We start from the raw sequence: 22216 nt of genomic DNA, 5'->3' as shown, positions 1-22216 counted from the left end.
AATAGCATAACTTTCCTTCATGTTAAAGAAAAGTCTCTTAAAAACAACAGTTTATACGCGGTGAAAACTTGTTTTTAAGGCTAGGAGGCATTTTTCCCTGATAGTTTTGATCCCCCTTCAATTATGTCTGTCTCATGGACCACCATTTGAGTTTTCTTCAACAACTTTATGGTAATTTTTATCTTATTTTAATTTTTACGTAATTCTATTTGTTCCTTACATTATCCTATCAAGTGGTTGGATTGTAAGGGGAATAAAAATTGTGATCTCGTGTGAATGAACACTATACATAGGGGGTCAAGATTCACCAGCTCAGTGTGTGGAGCTTTTATTGGTATTCTCAGACATGCTTGAATCTCCCTGTGTCCTCAGATTGAGGGGTAAGATTTTGTGTATCTTATAACGGGTTGATCCAAGAAACCAAAGATCTGTCTTTAGTTGAAGCATATGTGTCAGAGCTTCTGTGCTCCTTTCTCAAGCTTCAAAAATTACATAGCTCGCACTGCAAGAACAGTTACCTAACATCGATCTAGTATTGTGCTGATTTTTTAAAGTGAAAATAAAATCTTACCTCGTAAAAATATGCTCTTTAAATGATTTTAGCATATATGCAAAGGATTCAGTCTTCAGAGGATACAGATTTTCCGTTACACTTGGAAGAACTGTATCGCTCCTACCGACAGTGTGGAACACCAGCATTTGGGATAGAATCTGTACCCAAGGGGTGTCTGTTTGAAGCCAGTGTTGGTGTACAGATGGTAAGCAGACCCGAAGTTCCTGCTTTGGCCTCAAGCTCTAGAGACTTTCCAACGTTTCTTTCAGCTTGCAGTTGACTCCTAGAATTTTCCTGCCCTGACGAGGTGAAGCATATGCTACCAAAGATTGGTCACAGGCTTACTAGGTTCCCTTGGGTCCTAGTTGAACTTCCCATTTTCCTGGAAGCTCTGAGGATTCAGGTAAAGGCCCCGGGTTTCTAAATGTGCCTGATATTAAGAATCACGTGGGTACTTACTAACATATCTATTGCACTAGGCCTGGGAGTACTTTTTTTTTACCAAGTGTTCTATGACATTCCTCAGGCAAGTTTGGGAAATGGGAACTTATCCGGCTGCACTTAGGCTACTCAGTAATAACCGATTTGGGAGTTTTGTTTGATTTAATTATTGAAGTCTGTTTTCTGTACATACACACACATACACACAAAATGTGAATTTAATGAGATCCAAAGTTATCAAATAGTGCAGCTGTCAAAAAGCACAAAGAAGTGCTATGGGTTACTTACAAGTGTGAGAAACAAGTGAAGAAGTCTATAAAGTAGAAGCTAGCAGAGTGCGTGCACACAGCTATCGGGTCCGAGAAGGCCAGGAACTCCTAATCGTAGGCTAAGGGGCAGCAGAGCTTCAACAAATCGGAAACAGGTAACCGTGAGGTGGTGGCCAGGCACAAGGGTAGACTGAGCTATGACCCCGAGAGGAAGTGGAAGGGAAGAGGCAACCAGAGACCATGGGCTGCCATCTGGATTTATTCAGTTAGGCAAGAACCAGTTCCAGCAGAGCTGGTCTACCTGACAGGTACACCCCCAAATAAGCAGAAACAGCCTCCCTTCACACCGCGGCAACAGCTGTTCCTTTCACCTAAAACTTAGAGCAAGTGACAGAATTACAAATAAGGTTTTATTACAAGTCAACTGATTTCACTAGCTTGATTATCTGATCACAGATTAGAAGGGGAGAAGTGTAACAACTGAGAGCGGATTTGAAAGGAAGAGATAAAACAAGCTGATATTAAGACTAATTAAAAGGCATAACATGATTTAGTTACACAGTATCATTCCAAAGAGTAAAATAATTCAATCTCTTGTCCACCACCACGAGGAAATCGGTGAATTGTGGTAGATGCAGATACTGGAATACTAAACACCTTTTCTAAATGTCCTAGAAGAATCAAGACTAACTAGGAAAAGTTTTGATTCTGTAGTCAACGAGCAATGGCCAGTTATAAAAGGGCATGTACAATGTGGTCCAATTTGGGGGGAAGTATATATTCATAGGCGGGCAAAACCTAAACGTTAATAATAGCGCAGATTTTTTAAAATTGTGGTTAAGATAAAAACATAACGTTAAATCTGCCATCTTAACCATTTATAAGTGTATAGTTTAGTAGTGGTAAGTAGAGTACACAACATTCATATCGTGGGACAACAGATCCCCCAGCACTATTGCATCTTGCCACACAAACACCATAGCCACCAAACATTAATTAGCTCTCCCTCCTCCCCCAACCCCTGGCAACCACATTTCTGCTTTCCGCTTCTACGATTTTGACTCCTTTAGGTACCACAGAAGTAGAATCATACAGTAACTGTCCTTTTCTGACCACCAGCATATTTCACTTACGTAATGTCCTTGAGGTTCATGCCTGTGGTAGCATGTGATAAGATTTCCCTGGTGAAGGTGGTATAATATTCCATTATATGTATGAACCATATTTTCTTCATCTGTCGATGGAATTTAGGCTACTGTACATAATGCTTCAACGAACATGGGTGTGCAACTGTCTCTCTGGATTCCTGCTGTCAATTCTTTTGCACAGACACCGAGAAGTGAGATTGCTGGATTTTATTTATCCCAGTTGGAGTTTTTTGCGTTTCATGAATTTGTCTCAGATTTTGGGATGTTTTTAGCCATTATTTTTTCAAATAGGCTCTCTGCTCCTTTTCCCTCTTCTTCTGGGACTTCATGATGTGTACCTTGTTCTGCATCATGGTGTCCTGTAAATCCCTTAGGCTCTTATCATTTTTCTTCAGTCACTTTTCCTTCTGCTCTTCTGCCTCAGTAATTTTGAAAATGCTGTGTTTGAGTTCACTGAAATTTTTTTTGGGGGGGAGAGGTTGAGGGCCTGATCAAGTCTAATGTTGAGTTCTTCTAGTGAATTTTTTAGTTCAGTTATTGTTGTTTTCATTTCCAGAATTTCTGTTTGGTGGTTCTTCATAGTTTCTATCTCTTTGTTGATATACTCGTATTTTTGGTTATGCATTGTTTTCCAGATTTTGTTCAGTTGTAAATCTGTGCTCTCTTTTAATTCATTGAGCATCTTTATGATGGTTATTTTGAATTCTTTGGTAACTCATGTCTCTGTTTTTCTAGGGTTGGTTTCAGGAGATTAAATTTGTTCCTTTAAATGGGCCGCGTTTTCTTGTTTCTCTGTATGTCTTGTTACCTTAGGGTAGGATTTCGGTATTTGAAAAATCCGCCATCTCTCCCAGTCTGGTTTCTCGTTGCAGTCTGGTTTCATACAAGGAGGACATTCTCCATTTAGCCCTGGTAGAGATTCTGGAGATCTCTCAAACCTTTTTCTGGGGATGCATCCTCTCTGGGCTTGTATGTTATCTCCTAATTTAGGAGGTTTGCCTATTTCTACCGAGGAGGTCCCGGGATGTCTCTGTGTTACGGTGGCCTCGCTGGTGCCATGGTGCCGAGCGCCACCTCGTGTCTATTTGTGGTACTGCAGGCTCTGGCGCCCGTTGATCCCTTTTGTTCTAAGGTCAAGCTCCAACCTGGCTCCTGCTGCTGGTCAGTACTTGGATTCGGGCAAGATAGAAACGGGCCGCTAGGGCGGTCCACCCACAAGTCAGGCTGTTGGGAGGACCTTCTACTCCTTTCCTTCCCAGGAACAAGATGGGGATTGGGTGTTTCCCCACAGTCGCACTACACAATGCCAGGGAGAGGGGCTCTGGAGAGAGTGCCACACAGTTTCCCACCAGGCTTTGATGTGGTTGGTTTTGTACTTGCCTGGGTACAGGAACCTCTTAGTTGGGTTCCAGATTTTTCCCAGAGGCAATTGGTCCCTATATTGCTGTTAAATTCAAGTGTCCATGGGGGAGGAGCGTTGGGGGGGGTCTTCTACCATCTTGCTTATGTCATCTGCAATCGCTCTAGTTTTAATGAGCTTTTGCTGTGTGTCAGACAATGTCCTAAGTACTTTGCGTCCAGGAGCTAATTTAATCCTTACAACCCTATGATGTAGGTGCTGCCATCATGATCCTCATTTTCTAAGTGAGAAAACCAAAATATGGAGATGTTAAATGACCTAGCTAAGGTCACTCAACTAACAAATGGTGACATTGGAATTCACACACTTAGAAACCCACGTTTTAACCACCATGCTACACTAGATACTAGAGTATTGGATTTTGGGGGCGGAGGGGGTTGCTTATTAGCATTTTCTATAATGCATATGCATTACCTTTACAATACATGTATGTCCCATTTTCCTTTATAGACATAGTATAATTTGTAGGATGGAGCGTAACCATTCTAGATGGCAAAGGCTTATTTTTGGCAGGATTATTATTTTATTATTTTTTTTATTGAGGAAGGGGAACTGGACTTTATTGGGGAAGAGTGTGTACTTCCAGGATTTTTTCCAAGTCAAGTTGTTGTCCTTTCAATCCCTCCTGTAGTTGTGGAGGGAGCAGCTCAGCTTCAGGTCCAGTTGCCATTATTAGTTGCAGAGGGCACAGCCCACCATCCCTTGTGGGAGTCTAACCGGCAACCTTGTGGTTGAGAGCCCACTGGCCCATGTGGGAATTGAACCGGCAGCCTTCGGAGTTAGGAGCACAGAGCTCCAACCCCCTGAGCCACCGGGCCAGCCCCTTGGCAGGATTATTAAGTGAAATTTATTACCCTAAGATTCAAGATAAATGAAGTACTCCGAACATACAGACCTCTTATCCCTCTCTCCCTAAACTTGCAATTCCTTCTCTTACTCAGCCAGGGAAAAGTGCAAAAACAAGACTAAGAATTCTTCCAGCTGGTTTGATGCTAGCTGCTTCTCTTTACCCTTTCCAGTTCCGTTCTTTCAGTTCTGCCTTTCCACATTTGTTTCCAGTACTTTTGAAAAGGAACAATTGAAAGTGTTGAAAATGGGAGGGAATCATTTAAGAAGGATGCTTTAAAAAATGAAACAGATGAATGAAGACATTTTCTCTGCCCAAAATGTTAGTTTATGTTGAGAATTATTATAGAAGAAACTCAAGAAGTCCAACCTCAATACTCATGCAAGGCAAATTAATATAACAAGACCACTTCATGCCCATCAAATTGGCAGAAATTAAAATCTGACAATAACAGGCATTGAAGATGTAATGTTGTAGAGATTTGTGGGCTGTTGTGGATTGTGGATTGGTACAAGCACTTCAGAGAGCGATTTGGTAGGTAATATCTAGCAACATTCAAGAAACAGATCGTTACCACCTAGCAGTTCCATCTCTCTGCAAAACGCTTGCTCCTCAAAGTGTGGTCCTAGGATGAGCAGCATCAACACCACTTGGGAGCTCAATACAAATGTAGGATCTCAGGCTCCAGTTCAAACCTCCTGAGTCAGAGTCTGCATTTTAACGAGATTCACCAGATGATTTTGTGCATGTGAACATATGAGAAACAACTGCATTTGGAAGGAGACCTGAACAGAGCTATACATAGTCGTAGCGTTTCTCACAGCCTCTCACTGGCTATGATCGGGGCTCTATGCCCTTCCTGGATCAGTCATAGAATACACAAAGGCTCTTCTGATGTCCTAACCAAACTGTTACAAGGAGCTGCCTGCTTTTTAACAGCTGTATAATATTCCAGTGCACAAATGTATAATTTACTTAACCTCTCCTATGCTGATGGATATTTGGGTTTTCTAGAAATTTACTAACACAAATAATGCCAGGATGCACTTTCTTGAACCTTGCCTACCCACACACATACACACACGGTTCTTTCTTCACCAGTCTCAGCAAGCACATGACTGCTGTATTGTGCTTTTTTGGCTTTTAAGTTCCTTTCCATCACGCCATAAACATGTCACATTGTTTGTTCCTATGACTACTTTGAGGAAGAGGCATGGGGAGGGGACCCTGGAGGCTGCAACGTGTAGACTTTTTTTTTTTTTTTCACGGTCTTCAGTTTACCAAATGTCCACCTGGTAATAGAGGGACTCTTAGAAACTTTCCCAAAGATTAAAAGAAAAAAAAAAACTTGGAGTTTCTAGGGAAGCCCCACTTGCCTTCTAATTCCTTTAGGTACCTGGTTAGGAGTCCGGGGGTACCATTCTCCTAATCTGTTCTGCCTCATAGCCTCTGCTTCCACCGTAACAGTTCTGAAGAAATGGTAAAAACCTTGAAATGTCCAATGTCCCTTCTTTTGCCATTGTCTAAGGGCTGCTACAACCCAAGACACCAAAAAAGCTACGACCTCAGTCCTCCAACCTCCAGCCCCAAAGAGGCAACATTGCCCTCAGACCAGTGCCTGGCTTCTCATCCTTTGTCTCTGCCCTGGGTTTGTGGTGAATGGCCTCGCCTGCCCTACGATGGTCTGACCCTGCCAACCCATCACCCCGAAGCCATGCATGAGCACTTCCAGCTAACTCAGAAGTTTGTTGTGTGTCCTTTCTGCTTCTGCTGCCTGATTTTTAAAAATGTAATCACAAACCTCTCTGGGCTAGCCTCAGTTTTAAAGTTCTAGAACTTAGCTCTAACACTGTCCAAGTCTCCAGTTAATCCCCAATTACACTTCCTGTCCTTGTTTTATGGCTAATAAGTAAGCTTTCTCTTGTGGACCTTGCAGAAAACTTATTTTTCCAAACTTTTTTTCTCTTTTGCCTTCACACGCTTAGTGATATCCTGACTAAATACCACCAACCCCATTTTTCAACCCTTACAACAAAGGTCCTCATGCCCAGCGTGGAGCAAGAACAGACTGAAAATTCTCTCCAGCTCCTTTTTAATGAGATCCCGCCTCTCTCCATTAGCAGTCTCAGCTCCACAGGACTTGTCAGTGAAATCCCCAGCCCATGCTGAAATAGTCTTGGGGTGGCCAGTAAGCTCAGTTGGTTAGAGCTCAGTGCTAATGACACCAAGGTTGCTGGTTCAATTCCTGCATGGGCCACTATGAGCTGCACCCTCCTTAATAAAAAAAAAAAGAAAGAAAGAAAGAAATACAGTCTTCCCTCAGGCCACAACATTCGCTGGAATTTTATAAACAAAACTTTCTTTTACGGATGCTTGGTAAACTGAATGAACAAACACTGCTCACAAAATACAGAGAGAACTTGTAACTGTCAGCATTGTTCCTGTAGGGCTTTACAAAATCTGTACCACTGGCATTAGTGGTCTTTTAAAGACTGGGTTTTACCAGAAGCCACAAAACAGAAACAGGAATAATGTACAAGTTATAGTTGCTACCTTGTGATTATTTTGGTTTCTAGATCTGTATACATTAGTTATTCTTTATTCTGTGATAGTAGCACTTTATTACCACAGAGTTCCCTAATTCACATTTAATCACGAGATTCAGATAGAAGAGAGGAGCACAAAAGGAAAGTTATTCAACTTGAAACAAAATTTCTACTAAGTAACGCTTGAGGCAAAAGAAACAGCAGCCGGCCTACTTCCATTACCAAATGAAGAAGGTGGATTCAATATATAAATGTTTGCTGATTTGATGAATTCTGGGGGTCAATTACATTTATGGTATTCAGTGTCTCAGTCTCTAGTAATGTATGTACGTACATCTGACTCTTTTAAAGGACAGGTTCTCTAATCTCCCAAATCCCACTAGAGCCAGCACTTTGCAGGGCAGCCCTGTGAGACCCGGGATTAAGGTCCTCCTTTGGTGTACCCCCCCAGTGTGGCACGTCTACCACTGGATGTACGTGAGATGTACTTTAGGAGGTATGTGAACACAATTTTTTAAATTTCCATAGGCTTCCAATATTTATTTTACAATAGGTTACTTTTCTATAAATAGATTGTAATTGTTATTGTTCTATAGATCGGGGAAAAAAACACACCACAGCATATCAAACTCCCCAGTTCAGGGGTACTATTGCTTAGGATGAAATTAAAGTATCACTAGTACAGTAGACTCAAGATAACGATTAAGTAAAAACTGTAACAAAAAATACGCAGATGACAAAAACCACGACGATGGTATCAGAATGACGAAGTTAAGAAGACCCTGCTCTCACTCAGGCTGGTGAAAAGGTCATGGTACTTCCTCCGAGTTCAATAATGTGAGGCTGACCCTCATCCATCCTTCTTCCTGCAGTATTTCAAGTAATTCACTGTAGGCTAAGTACGTGACTGGTGTTCTAGGCTCCCTGTTTCCTGCAGAGCTGGTGGACTAATTATGCTGCATTTGGGTATCAGAGAAGGCTGTGGGGCATTTATCTGTTCAATGGACAGTGAGTGGATTTGGATGTATTTTACTTTTGAGAAAGAGGAAGAGGGTGGCAGTGATCTCCTCCCCAGGAGCTCCGGGCAGCTGACTTGGTGTCATGGGGCTTGCTGGCCTGGAGGCATTTAACCACCAGGCTCGGGCCCTTGCAGAGCAAATCCCATGACTCCGGGGCACTGCCCCATCGCTGTTGTGCCAGAGTGTCCTAGGGAATAATACCGCGTAAGTCAGTAGGTCCTGAAAACCCTTTTTAGTTCATTGGGATTTTATGGGCAGAGGGCACTTGATCTTGTAGGAATTAATTTACTTTCACAATTGTCAGTTATTTACTGAGTAACAACTTTTATCTAGAAAGGATATGAGATGACTTACAAAACTACATGCCAGACGATACCAGTTTAAACAAGTAGATGAGGAAACAGAAGGTGGGGGAAAATGAAATGGAGCCAAGAATGAGGACTGTCCCCAATGTGCAGTGTGGGCTCTGAACTTGCTAGTGGTGGTGACATAGTTGGAGCTTTCAGCCTTTTCATGCTGGGCCTTTCTCTAAGAGGCTAATGGGACTGCAGCTCAAGGTGTCCCTTTGGGTCCAAGGAGGGGTGTAACGAGCTGCACAGTGGCTGGGATTATTTTTAGTACATGTGTGAACATTCTGCTACAAGAGCTGACAGGGTTGTGTCCTCGTCCTTTGAAACAGCCTGAGATAGGAGCTTGTTAATACTTACACATTCGTGCCTCCTTGTAGCATACTGTCCAAGGGCAGCCAGAGTGACAGGAACGGAGAGGTGACACAGGGAGAGATGGAACACTGGCGGGTGTGTTATCACGCTGGCCACTGCCTTGTAACTAACACAGAAGGCTGATCATTATCACAGGACATCTCAAGAGAGGTGACATAAAGCTACTGCATTGGAAACAGTTTTTCGTCAGGAAAGAAAAGCAAAATATTTATCTGTGGTCTCCTTCACATCTCCTCTCTCTCACTGACCAAAATGCCCTCGAGGCATGACCGCTCCGACACTTCCTCAGCAGAGAGACCACAGGCTCAGCAGTTCTGGTGAGTGGGTGCAGGTCTCTTTGTCTTTTGGCTCTGAACACAAGTGCTCCTTGGTCTGTGGTGGCTGCCTCTGTGGCCAAGGCTTTTTAGTCATAAGAGGAGGGGAAGTCTTCACTCTGACCACTCAGGCTGGGAGGAGACGTGAGCAGAGTCAGCAGAACTGGGTGCAGAAATCTCCCCATGGCTGGATAAATCTAGAGTTTCCAAAAGAGATTGTGGGGACCACAGGACCAGAAATTGCATGGAAGCTTAGGGGTGTCGGGGCAAACAAGCTTTTTAGTTTCCAACTTCCCTGCTGAGATACAGCGGCAGAAATGGAAGCGTCTAAGGATCCCTCCTAAGTACCCCAAGGGATTGAAAAGAACAGAACCCAGAAGAGATGAGGCACTGGGCATGGTACACTCACAGAGCTCAGAAACCACCCCACCTGTGGCACTCCTCTTCTCTTGATATTTGAGAAGATGCCCAGAATGCCCTTTGACCTCTATAGTTGGCCCAGAGGAAAAGGGTGCAGCTAGGAAGAGCCCTTTTCAGTGCGCAGCTAAACCAAGGGCACACACTCCAAGGTGCTTACTGACTCATGGCCAGTGTGGCTCAGCACAACCCCACATGCCCAAATCGGTCACCATGACCTGGCCCCTAGCACCAAGGTCACAATTTCTAAATACTATGCTTTATTAAGAAGAATCAAGGTTCTTTAGGGGAAATATCTGACTCTTGGGCTGGGACAGGGGAAACACCGGATAAGCCTGGAATGTCTTCTTATGTCAAAAAGTCATAAATTATATAAATTATTATATATGAATTAATTATGGGGACATTTAAAAAGAATGAAGGAGCTCATTTGAGGGTTCTCCCACGGGCCAAATATGGAACAATTTGAGCACAAAAATTAATAACTATAGTAATAGATCTTAATCCATTGAATAAAATAAGACTCTATTCATGTAGAATAGAACAAAGTTGGAAGACTGACACCATCTAATTTCAAGACGTATTATACAGGTACAGTAATCAAGATGGTGTGGTATTGGCAAAAGATAGATAAACAGATCAGTGGAACAGAGGGTCTAGAAATATATGGACAACTGATTTTCGACAAATATCTGAAGGCATTTCAGTGGAGAAAGAATCGTCTTTGCAAGAAATGGTGAGGCAACAATTAAATATTCACATGCAAAAGATGACCTTCAAGCCATACCTCACATCATATGTAAAAATTAACTCAAAATGGACCGTATTTTAAAAGCTGTATTGAGGCATAATAAATAACATGTTGCATGTATTTGAAGAGTACGTTTTACGTACATACACACCCATGAAGAATGGAATTGCCACTAAGGTAAGAATGGAAGTGTCGCTATCAGTCAAGGCTCAGCTGCAGAGAAAGGAATCCACTCTAGCTAGTTTAAGCAGAAAAGGACATTTCAGGGCATAAAATGACTCCCAGAATCATTACAAGGGCCAACAATAGAGGCTCTAGACTGCGTTTCTGGGAGCAACTCTCAGGCACACCACCAAGCTTGCCAGTAAGCAAGTGGCCTCTGCCAGCTTCAGAGGTGGGCCGCTTCTGCCAGCGTCCTCACTGGCAAACATGTGCCTATTCCTGCCTCTGCTCCCATTAAGTCAGTTCCAAAGTCAAGTCTTGCATCTGATTGTCAAAACTGAAATAACATCTGGAACCCTAACTTCGGGAAAGTCTGGGAAATGTAGTTTTTAGCTTTCCAGGCCCTGTAATATCGGAAGGCACTTTTGAAGGAGCTTGGGATAGATGCTGAGCGAGCCAATCCACAATATCCATCGCACTATGGAAGGAGTTGGTTTGGGGGAGAAAATGAGGAGTTCCGTTTCGAACACAGTAACTTTAAGGTATCTTTTAGATATACTAGTAGACATGTATAGTAGGCAGGGAAATAAAATGCAGTCTAACATAGTAAAGCACAGGTTATGGGACCAGTCTGCTTGGATTCATATCATACATACATCATTTGTTAGCTGTGTGACATTGGGCAAGTCACCTCACTCCTCTGTGCCTCAGTTATCATCATCTGTAAAATGGAAACGATAACAGTATCTGCCTGAATAGGGCTGTTATGAGGGCTACATGAGTTGTTTGTAAAGTGTTTAAAACAGTACCTGTCACAAAATTAAGTATTGTATATGTATTTGCTATAATTATTATTTTAATTAATAATGTATTAATGGCAAATACATATACACAAACACTGTGCTTATCTTAGTGTTTTTGTTGTTATCATTATTATTACTATCACTATTTTCCTGAAGTTTAGGAAAAAAGACCAAGCTGGAGATGCGTTTGGGAGTCCTCAGCATGTAGCAGGCCTTGAAACCCATGAGGCTGGGTGAGCTTACATCAGGAATGTGCTGAGGACTGGAGCCCTGTGACATCTGGAGGTCAAGGAGATTAGAAGGAACCAGCACAGGAGACTGAGGAGGGAGCAATAGAGTGTGTGTGTTGGGGGGCGGGGGGGGTCCTGGAGTCCAAGGAAAGACAGTGTTTCAAAAGGAGGGTGATCAGCTGTGGCTGACGGTGCTGTTCCATGAAGTTCGATGCAAGGACCAGCAGATTAGACAATACGGAGGTCGTGGTGGCCTTGACAAGAGCTGTTCCAGTGGAAAGTGGGGTAGAAAGCCTAATAGAAATGCTTTCAAAAGCGAACGGGAGGAGAGTGGTGGATGTGGTGAACGTGAGGTTCCTTTCAGGAGCTGTGTGTAAAGGGCAGTAGCTGACTGTCCCGGGAAGCTCAGTCCTATAACCACAAGGGACTGAATTCTACCGACCGCGGGAGCTTAGAAGAAGACCCTAGGGTCTAGAAAGGAACGCAGTCCAGCTGACAGCTTAATCACAGCCTGTGTGAGGCTGAGCAGAGGACCCAGGGAAGCCGAGCTTGGACTCCTGACCCATAGAAATTAGGAGACAGTGAATGTGTGCTGTTCTAAGCCACTAGGTTTGTTGTACTCGTTACACAGCAACAGATAACTAACACAATGGACTAAGTATAAAGTGATGATAAGGAATTATTAACTGACCACTGTTGGCAATTTGGAGTTACACAAAAAATCCTTGTTTTTTTTTTAGTGATGCATGCTGAAGTACTCAGGAAGCGTCTGGGATTTGGGTTAAAAGAATGGTAAAAAAAATAAAATAAATAGAGTGACACCATGAAACTGTATAAAGAAAATATGGCAAAATGTTAGTAATTATTAGATCCAGGTGATGGAGATACAGGGAATCATTGTACTATTTTGTTTTTATGTATGTCTGAAATTTTTAAATAATAAAATGTAACTAGTTACATAGAGAGACATGTGTATATGGAGGGGGAATTCAGTCTTAAAGCTCCTTTTCTCCTCCTCCTCCTCTTTTATGTTGTTTCCTGATGGTCCCTTTCGTTTTTCTCACTTCCGAGGGCATCTCTTTGTTGCTTGCCGTCTTTCTGAAGAATGTACCTAGTAGAGCATATTAGACTTTAAGACTCCAGCTCTGTGTGTCATGGAGTCCAGTTGGAGGTGACTCAGACGGACAGCCCCCTCCGCTCAGCAGGTCTGGTCGAGCCCCTGGGGGCTGAAGAGCCACAGAACAATGGCCCTTATTCGCAGCAGGGTGGCCTTTCAGGGGACCTGCTGTGCTCTCCTAGTGCCAACCCAGCTGTCTTTTTCGCCATTCTGAGCTCTCCTCGGCCACCTCGGTGCAGCCCGGGCCTTCATTCTTTCCCAGAAACCCGATTCCTTCGACAGAAGCCATGTGTTCGGCTCACGCCTCATCTGACAGCTGTGGCCCCTGGCCTGGCCCCACAGACATTCAGTGTTCCCTTTCACAGGCGCTGGGAGCCCCTGCCAGAAAAGCCCACTTCCTTTACGTGTCTCTTTTTCATGGTGTCACTCTTTTTGGCCTTGAGTGTCATGCCAATTCCTTGCACACTTGATGAAAGGATTCAGGGGCAGAGAACTTGAATCAATGGGGTCTTTTCATGTTTGAACATCAGTAAACAGCACAAATCAGTTCAATGAGTTCAGACTCAGTTATTTCCACGCTTGCTGCAGTCTCTACCCAGCATTAAATCCCACTGAAAATGCCTCTTGTTATCTCCAGCTAACGAAGAATGTCGCTCTTTCTTCTGGGTTTGAACACACTCCAAAACATTGGCCTGAAAGATCAATTTAACACTGGAGAGCCCTGAATACAAACATCTTTAACTTTCCCTTTTACATAGCTCACTGACCTTATTCTGCATTTTCTTTCCTCCTCATTTTATTCTGCTCACTGACAGTATTTTCATCTGTTTGGTAGTGTAAAATGCAACCACTTATTTTCCAGACTAATGAAGACATGCCAAAATCTTTTCCATTGGTCAAGTTACAAATAAGATAATTAGAGATTAAAAGGTCCCGTTAACCTGTTAACTTGTCATCGTTGCACCTCCATCAAAATGGACCGCTCTCACCTTTGTCGTCCTCAGTGTTCGGGTCCAGGAAGGACACGTCATAGTTTCCTTTTCATGGCACCAGCAAAGAACGTGGCCCTCAGTATTTTTTAACTGAAAAATTGTCAGTGCTGTATTAATTTATCGAGCAATAAAACCACAGAACAAATATTCCTGGGGGAAAAAAAGATTTTAAGGCCAAAGAAAAAATCTGTACATTGTCCCCATATTTTCAAAAAGTTAAACCTTTTATAATTAAACCATTAATACCAAGAACATAAATTAAGTGGTACAGGTGATATAGCTTCACCATATACTGCCAACCCCTAGTTAAACTCCCCTCAGCACAGTCGAGGATTCAGTGGCGGATTCCGGAACCAGACTGCAGGGGTTCAAATCCCAGTCCCAGTACTTAGTATCAGCTGTGTGACCTTGGGGAAAGTACTTCACCTCTCTGTGCCCTATTCTCCTCATCTAAAAAATCCAAACAATTAGAGTACCTACCTCTTTGGGTTGTTGTGAGGATGGAAACACTTAGATTATTGTCCAGCATATGAAAGGCAACCATCATTGTCATTGCCACCATCATCCTGCCAGAACAGCCTTCTTACAACGCTGCTCCCATCCTTTCTCACACTCTTACTCCCTAACACCCGCCCACGCCTGACAAAAACCTCTGGCCTTTTTTTTCACTCATCAAGTGGGCTTCTATTCCCCCTAGGAGGAAGTGTCCTTGCTGTGGCATGATAATTACCAAGCTTTCACTCGGAAGGCGAGAATGATCAGGAAACCACAGGTCACAACATGATCTGGTTTTCAAGACGCTCATAAATTTTTTTTTTCCTATTAACCTAGATGAAGAGAGTTAATTTTATTCCTCTGTTTGAAGCACATTCTCATCATTAGTCTCCACATAAGTCTGTTCCCTTGCTTTATATTCTATTTATTCTCTTATTCACTTTCCTCACTCCCGTATACCCCCACCCACCATCCTGTGTTTCAGGGGACTCTGCTTCCTCGTGTGTGTGTTGTTGTGATGATGAGTGCACGTGTCTTTAGGTTATGTAAGTGTTACATCTAATGCTCTTCCTACAGTCCTCAGATTCATGTTGCTGTGAGGACATCTAGACGTCCCTTCTCCCTACTGTAGCCTCATCCTTACATTTGGTCCTCCCCTTCCCCAGGTGAAACACACCCAAGTTCCCCCTCAACCATCCTCTACCACAAACCAGGGAAAAGAAGGGTTCTCAAAGATAGTACTGGGAAATCTTGCTACTACATGGAAAAAAATAACACTGAATCCCCCACATAACACGTACAAAGCGAACTCTAGATCCATTTAAGGCCAAAATCTGGAAGCTGAAATAATGGGATTACTAGATGAAAGTGTGGGTGAATATCTCAGTGACCTAAGGGGAGGAGAGAACTTTTCAAAACAAACCTCAAGAGCATAAAATTCCTTGAACATTTCTTCCATTCACATTGGTTTTTCCAGTCCTCTCTCACCCCTTGGTCAGCCCTTCTCAAGTGCCAAGAGGTTTTCTTTTAAGGACAAAAGTGGAAGAACATATCTTTTCCCTCTTTTCTGTTTTCCCTTCCTGTAAGTCAAAATGATAGTATTTTTTTCTCTAGGTTCCTCCTTTGCCCAGCACAGGGATGAGTCTTCTAGGAGTAAAGTCCAGCCTACCTCATCGTCTGCTAAGAATGGTTTTTACACCTTTAAATGGTTGAAGAGGGGAAAAAAAGAATATTTTGTGACACTTGAATAATAGTACATGAGATACAAATGTCAGTGTCCATAAAGTTTTATCGGAACACAGCCATACTCACTCGTTTACACATTGTCCACGGCTGCTTTCTCCCAACTGGAGAGCTGAGTACTTGTGACAGAGACCATATGGCTCACAGAGCCTAAAGTATTTACTCTCTAGCCCTTTACTGAAAAAAAGTTTGCCAATCCCCGAACCAGACTGAATGTCCCCTTGATGATGGGAATCATACCTTTTATTTCCTGGATTGCTTCGCACTGGGACTTGGAGGTAATCAGTGTTAATTTTAACCGTTAGGACTTTTGGCTTCAAGTAACAGAATATCCTACTGATAGGGTTTTTAATTCCCCCGTAACAAGAAATCCAGAGATAGGACGGGCATTGATTCGACAGCTCAACGTCAGCTCAGGGCCCAGGAGTGAGACCTCTTCCCCTGCACCCTCAGGGCTGCAAGTTAGTAGCAGCAGTTCCTCCATAGTTTGCACATCAAGTAACCACATTCAAAGGCAGAAAACTGGCAGAAACATGGCGAAGAATTTGACTTACTACCATCCTCTTACAGGAGAGGAAAATGTACCCGAGGCCCCCGCAGCAGATTTCCCCCTGTGGCTAGCCAGGAGAGGATCACAGGCTCACTTACACCAGGGGCTCGACCCCTCCCTTGAGAACTGGAGATCTCCACCCAAAGCTCAAATAGCACCAGAAAACGAGGAATAAGGGAATGGCTTTGGGGTAGGCAAACAGTGTTTGCCCCAAAGTTCCCTAGTGGGAAGGTTCATCTTGGAAAGGCAACCCAAAAATTCGAACTATTTTTTATGAGTGGAACGAAGTAATAGCTTAATTCCAACCTTCCCTAAGACTGATTACTCCTCTTAAAAGAGAAAAACTTTCCCTAATCATTTCTCCTGGTTTCCAAGCCATAGAAGCACCCAGGTTAGCTGAGTAGCTTTTATAAGTTCTGCTTGACCTTTTCTAATAAAAGGGCATGTTTCACAGTCAGGACCCTTCTGCTGCTGGACTGAGTCGCACGGCTTGAGGCCCTAAGTGGCACAGGGTCTTACACCCCTCCCACAGTCAAAACTCTTCTATGCATCGTGGCTGTCTCATCAGGTTTACCAGGGTGAACTTTTGTAATGGTTAAACCGGCAACCATACAGAATGACAGCAATGGCTTACAACCAAAGCACGCAACTGGGAGTAGAAAAAAAAGAGCAGGATGTGAACACACAGGTTCCAAGGAGACATGAAACCAGCGCCTGGCATGGGGTCCTGGCTGTCGTGAGTCAGAGCCCTGGGCTCCATGAGCGTGCCGGGACAGGTGGCTCCTTTGATTCTCGGTCTCACAGAACCTGTTACACGCTTTGTTTATGAGCCCTTGAGTCAGCAGATGGCAATTGAAGGCACAGTCGAACAAAGACTAACAAGTAGGACAGCTTTTAAACTCGGTAAAGAGAGAGTTATGATGCAGTGGTTTTTATATACTTCTTTAAAATGTGGCTGCTTGGCTTGCTCTGTATCAGTGTTTCCCAACTTTTTTTCAGTCTGTGACTTTGGGGGGATCTGTCCCCACACTCTTTCCCTGTCCTTTCTGACAGTCCTACCTGCCTTGAAGACCCAGGCACGAACATAAATAAGTAAATCCACACAGCACCCCCCAAACACACACACACACACACACACACACACACACACACACAGATTGAAACGTGGAGGAAATAGGGACTGTGATGAGAAATTACAAACTTACGGCAAATGAAAGAGTTTGTTTTACACAGGCATCTGCTTTGATCCGTTCAGGGCATAGCCCTGACTTGTGGATGTTTCCTAACGTCAGAAGATGGTGAGGAGTGGGTCAAAAGAACAACAGTAAAATGGATCTAAAATTTTAATCTTTGAAACATCAACTACTGCCATGAACCACAGTCTACCCAAACTTCTAGAAATTTCAATAGAGCTCCAGAGGTGCGCTCCGCTTCAGTCAAACATTGCACTTTTTATGACCCATTATTATCAGCACTCCCAACACACACACACACACACACACACAACACACACACTTAAAAATCATAATGGAATTTGCATTCGGTGGAGAATAGGTGAAAAGAAAGAGAATTGTGAAGCTGATGTCAGCTTCAGCCATATCCCCTTTCCCACCCGAACCCAGTGGGTTCCTGGGAGAACCAAGGGCCAAGCTGTCAGGCTGGGCCTTAAATCTGCCTCTGCTCATAGGTCTCAGCTCTGAAACAGCACTGGGTTTTGCTTTATACAGCTGGGCATATTCGAGAACTATATATTTTTTGTCTCCATTTCCATATGTAGTTACCTTTAAAAATACCTCTATTAAGCAAAGCCCCTGTTTCCTTTTCAATCACTTCCTATAAAGGATTAATGAATACATAGCATTTAGCTATCAAGCTCAATAAGCTTGAGCATTCACATGATTAATAAATGAAAGGTAAGTTAAATGTTCGAGAGTTATTGTTCAAACCCAGTGAACTACAAAAATACCTAAGGTACAGAGGGCAAGACAGGAAACTTCTGGAATGTAGCCTTTTGTAAAAACTAATTTGCTATAACAAGGGAGAGTATGTTGTTATATGTGTGAACTGAGGGACGTCTCATTACAGTTGTGTAAATATTTTCAATGAAATCACACACTAAACATATTTAGAATCTTCCCAGATATACTAAAATTGGAACAACCTTGCAGCTTTTATGTGAATGCAACTTTAATTTGTTTATAAATTTTATGTGAGAATTAGAATAGGCCTTTGGTAAGGCCTCCAAACCTCAAACAAGAATGTTCCATGCCTATTCTATGCCATATTCTTGTGCTAAGCATTTGTATACATTTCTGTTTTAAATCATGAAAAGAAAGTGTTCAAAAGTTATTGGAAGAGGTGATGCGCTCAAAAGGGAGTCATATCAGTGTTTTTCCTGCTCTAAATGCATAACCTGAATCTAAGCATGAGGAAGACAACTTGAAAAAAAAGGGGCATTTTATAAAAAACTAGCCTATACTCTTCAAAAAGTTTAATGTCATGAAAGATAAAGTAGGCGGAGGGAATGTTCTAGGTTAAACAAAATTAAAGAGATAGGACAAGCAAATACAATGCAGGGTCCTGGATGAGATCATGAATTGGGGGTCGGGGGGAATGCTAGAAAAGATGTTATTGGGATAATTGGGAAAATGGTAACTATAAACCAGGGATGAGGTAGTGTTATACTCGTGCTGATGTTAAATTTTCTGATTTTGATCATTGCACTGTATTTATGTTAACAGAATGCCCTTGATCTTAGGAAATAACAGGTGAAGCACATAAGAGTAAAGGAGCAAGATGTCTGTAATTTATGGTTCATAAAAACTGAAAAAACAATAACGTGTATGTATACATATATATATATACGAATATACACAAGTATATGTACATTAGTGTGCAAATGTGGCAAAACATTAACATTGGTAAATCTGGAGAAAAGGTATATGGGAGTTGTACTATTCTTGCAAAAAGTTATGGAAACACATCTTAGACTTCTGGAATCAGTTGTCTGGAGAGATTTCACGCTTGGCTAAGGCTGACACATCATCTCGAGCAGGGCACTGATGACTAAGTTGAGATGAGACCAAGTTTTGCAAGATTTATTTCCACTTTGAAAAGAATGCTGGAGGGCCGGCCGGGTGGCACAGGCGGTTGGAACTCCATGCTCCTAACTCCGAAGGCTGCCGGTTCGATTCCCACATGGGCCAGTGGGCTCTCAACAAAAAAAAAAAAAGAATGCTGGAGACGGGCAGTCAGGGGGTGAAGTGGTCATTAAATCAATCATGTGTAAGGAATGGGAACTCAGCCTCTAAGTTTCCTCTTTATCTCCACTCCTGAGAAATCTTCAGAGAAAAAAATACCACATGAGCATTTAAACATCTTCCCTGTTATGCTCACTTTCCATCAAAATCAGGTTTAACCCTCCACCCTGGCTGTAGTGTGAGCATGTCACCTCACAGCTTGCAGACCTCAGCACCCCTTCAGCCTCTGCTCTCCTCTGGGCTGTGGCTCCGCGACTTTCTCTACCTGCAGTATAGGCTTCAGGCCTCGCGTCAGAGCTGTGCTGTCTCATACACAGCCACTGAGACATGTGACCGCTGAGCATCTGCAATGTAGCCATCTGAAACAACATGTGCTTTAAGTGTAAAACACGCACTGGATTTCAAAGGCTGCACGAAAAAAGAACGTAAAAGGTCTTGTTAACCATTTTATATACTGATTACGTGCTGACGTGCTGTTTTATTGATGGTATATGAATGCATAGTATCAAAATAATTTCAGCTGTTTCTCTGTACTTTTTTTTTTTTATGTGGCTACCGGGAAATTTTAAATTACGTACGTGGCTCACCTTGTATTATGTTTGTAGGGGACAGGGCTATCCAGACAGAAGGGAGCTGCCCCTTCCTTCATGCTGTCGCTGAGCACCCTGACATCTTTCTGTCACAGCCCTCATCTATGCTTCACTCATCTGGCCACTGCCTCCAGTGGACTCTCAGTCCCATAAAGCCAGGTGCCCTATTCTTTTTATCCTCAGTTTGTAGCATCATGCCCAGCACATCTGACAAAGGGTATTGCAGACTTAATCATTAATGTTCACTTTTTTTAAAATCCAGGTGAAACTCACCTAACACTAACCATGTTAAAGTGAACAATTCAGTGGCATTTATTACCTTGACATGTTGTACAGCCACCACCTTTATCCGATTCCCAAACGTTTTCATCACGCCAAAATCAAACCCCACACCCATTCAGCAGTGACGCCTCATTCTCTCCTCCCTTATAGCCCCTGGCAATCGCCAATCCGTTTTCTTTTCTACAGATTTACCTATTCTGGGTATTTTATATGATATGTGACGTTTTGAGCCTGGTTTTCTTTCAGTTAGCATAATGTTTTGAGGTTTGTCCACATTGTAGCATGTACCAGTACTTCATTTGTTTGTTTGTTTTTTTATGTTCCGTCTTCTGTTCATATTATTCCTTCCCACCTGGAATGCACTCTCCCCACACCTCTGTGCATCAGGCTAAAGATACAACAGCCACGGATACTTTGTGATGGCAGAGGTGACCAGAAAAAGGTGCATTGACCTTTGTGATTCATTTTCTCCTCTTTCCCTGAAAAGCGAGGAAACATATTTTGGTGGAAGAGTCATTTCAAAACTCAGTAAACCTGAAAATGAGGGAGTTTAATTACTTATTCATGCGGAGAGCACTCAGACAGGAGAAACTGAAGAACTAGACACCAAACAGAAGTTTCTGAATCATTCGTTAATGCTTAAATCTGAACACCGTGACTCTGATTATAATCACGTTCAAAAGCCCACATCAGGACACGGCAGTCACATGGGCTTCGTCCCTTTTTGAACTGATGCCTTTATCTTTAGTTCATTCTTGCCTTTCTGCTCTGCCAAGTAGCAAGGGCTTTGTTTCAACAAGCCTTGGAAACTTTGAGAGGTATTTCCTATCACTGTTCTTATCACATAACTCTTCTTCATAAATATAATTTTGGGCTAAGTCACCTGCTGTATAACTGTGATAGGCAGAGCAATGGCCCCCCAAAGATGTCCACACCCTCATCTCTGGAACCTGTGAATATGTTATGTGGCGAAGGGGAATTAAGGTTGCAGGTGGAATTAAGGTTGCTAATGAACTGACTTAAAGACAAGGAAGTGAATCTGGATTATCCAGATGAGGCCCATGTAATCGCAAGAGTCCTTATGAAGTGAGAGAGGAAGGAAGGAGAGTAAGTGTCAGAGGGACATGATGTGAGAAGAATTCCGCAGGCCACAGCTGGCTTTGCACATGGAAGGGGGCCAAGGGCCAGGAAATACAGAGAGGCCTCGAGAAGCTGGAAAAGGCAAGGAAACCGTCTTCATGACAGCTTCCCTGTGGACACTTTGATGTTGGCCCAGTGCCACCCATTTCAGATTTCTGGCTTCCAGAACATAATAGATTTGTGTTGTTTTAAGCTTCTAAGTTTCTCTTTTTTGTTACAGTGGCAACAGGGAACTAATACAATAGCTGTTTACAACAGTTGGGGAGAAAAGAACCTGAATTTTTATTATAAGATCTTTCTTAAAAACACTAGCTTGAACTGAAAAATTCCTAAACGTAAAGGCGTTAACTTTCCTCCACTGCCTGCCACGACTCCTGAGTGTGGTTGTCACGGGCCATGCCACGTGTCCCTTTTTGGGTGGCTGCTGCAGTCATTACAGGTGCTTCTCCTCAGATTTGGGACCTGGGCCACCACGAGGGGTGTCAAAAACCAGGACGTTTACAGGCAATTTGGTGCATTCTCAAAAGTTGATTATTATTATACTTTTCTCAACATTGTTTCCAAACAGAATAATCATATTAATAATACCAAGTCATTGAGATCGTTCCCTTCTTTCAACGAACTATTTCAAGTTTAATTTATAGCACAATTTTACTTAAAAAAAAAAGCAAAGAACAAAAACATCAACCTTGAGGATATTTCTTATCCAACATGTAGCCCTGTATGTGGTCCTACAAAGTAAACTACTTCGTATGTTGTCAGCTGCTGATTATCAAGGCACCGAGGATCCAACTGGTAGTGCTTTGAAACTAAGAACTTCTGGTTTCTTCTTCACCTCATCCAGCTGCCTACTTTTTCACCTGTTGCCCTAGCCATCTGCCCTTGATGGGACAAGGAAGAAGAGAA

This window comes from Rhinolophus hipposideros, assembly GCF_964194185.1.
Source record: "Rhinolophus hipposideros genome assembly, chromosome: 18".
Taxonomy (NCBI): domain Eukaryota; kingdom Metazoa; phylum Chordata; class Mammalia; order Chiroptera; family Rhinolophidae; genus Rhinolophus; species Rhinolophus hipposideros.
The sequence above is the reverse complement of the archived record's forward strand: the minus strand, read 5'-3'. Positions refer to the sequence as shown.